Source organism: Chiloscyllium plagiosum, unplaced genomic scaffold (assembly GCF_037043375.1).
Source record: "Chiloscyllium plagiosum isolate Xiang-an unplaced genomic scaffold, Cpla_swu_hap1 HiC_scaffold_36, whole genome shotgun sequence".
NCBI lineage: Eukaryota > Metazoa > Chordata > Chondrichthyes > Orectolobiformes > Hemiscylliidae > Chiloscyllium > Chiloscyllium plagiosum.
Window position 1 is genome coordinate 51,205,350 of NW_028270174.1, and position 1,515 is coordinate 51,206,864.

Here is a 1,515-nt window from a genome sequence, read left to right on the forward strand (position 1 = left end):
ACCTATTGATTCTAACCCTACTGCGAATCGTCTTCCAAGGATGTCTGCCTTGAAGATGTTGTCCTCTTCTCTCTACGATCTCTCCACTCTTTAGGCTCTCTGCCTGTATTCCTGATGAAGGGCTGTTGCCCGTAACGTCGAATTTACTGCTATTCGGATGCTGCCTGAACTGCTGTGCTTTTCCAGCACCACTCTAATCTAGACACTGTGTTCCCAGGCAACGATTTCAGTCTCTTGTCTGCTGCAGTGCTCCTTCTAGGCACAATACAAGCTGGAAGATTAGCAACTCGTTTTCTACCGAGAGACCATGCAAACTTTAGGAACCAAAATCGAGTTATATCATTTTAGATACCGTCCGCCCTCTTCCGCATTCTTCACCCACTCGCCCATCAATCTCTCCGAAGACAGATCATTGGACTCGAATCGTTAACTTTCCTTTCTCATCAGAGATGGACAAGAGCTGCTGATTTTGTTCAGACCTTTTGGCTTTTCTTCAGAGAAGTTTGCTTTTCCGTTGTAATCGCCAGACTGCTGGAAGCGTCTGATTGCAGGAGGAGAAGTTCACAGGAGATGAAAAGAATGGCAAGGGCTGCAGCTCTCCCATTGTGAACGTAGACGAGCTAGGCTGGGGTTGTTTATCTAAGCGCAACGAAGGCTGAGTGAGAAACCAATTAACGTGCACATTTTATGAAGAGGATAGATATGTATGACAAAGATAAGCCTATATTGGGAAGAAATAGAGTGACATAAATGAAAGACGGGAGACAAGATATTTTGAGGAGATTTGGGAAGCATGCTTTCACCTATAGCGTGTTGTTTATCTGGAAATCATTATCTGAACATGTGGTAAAACTAAGTGTCATGAGAACGTTTCAGCAGTCTGTAGCCGAACACGGGAAGAGCCAGAGCACACGTGGAAAAGGACCAGGTACTGGAAAGTGTGACGAAGGCAGACAGACGCGAGATGGGTGTCCTGAATACAATGGGTCAAAGACAAAGTTGCATGCTTAAAGTGGTTCCCTCGTGTGGCTCTGTGGCGCAATGGAAAGCGCGTTGGACTTCTATGCCTTTGTTCAGGTTGCGATTCAAAGGTTGTAGGTTCGACTCCCATCGGAGTCGAGTTTTAGTTTATTGTTTGGAAGGTGGTCAGACCAGACTCGGCTGTCATCTGAAAACCCAACAATATTCATGCAGAAACCCACTGTCTCGAAACGGAACATTTTCCTCTCACAGATTTACATTTTCGATGTCTATTTATGATAGAGATCGATAAATATCTGTTAGCCAGTAGGCAACACGATGATGTGGATAGGCTGGAAAAAGACTTAAAATTGTTGTGTCAGCCATGATGATATCGAATGACGTGGCGGCGCAGGATCGGTGTTAAGAATTGCCTCCTTCTGTTCCTTTGTGTCTGTGCTATTTCTGGCCCAGGTTTTTAAACAATCACAATGAGGACAATATGAATTAAACACCAAGTAATATTTTGGTCTCACCTCCAATTCGATTCCCTCC

At 44.6% G+C, this 1,515-nt stretch overlaps 1 non-coding gene across 1 annotated transcript; it reads left to right on the top strand.

Annotated features, from left to right (window-relative positions):
- The first annotated feature begins 1,027 nt into the window (after nt 1–1,027).
- On the top strand, nt 1,028–1,119 carry trnar-ucu (transfer RNA arginine (anticodon UCU)). Its single transcript is given in 2 exon segments — nt 1,028–1,064; nt 1,084–1,119. It is a non-coding gene; the product is annotated as a tRNA-Arg (tRNA).
- The last annotated feature ends 396 nt before the right edge of the window (nt 1,120–1,515 follow it).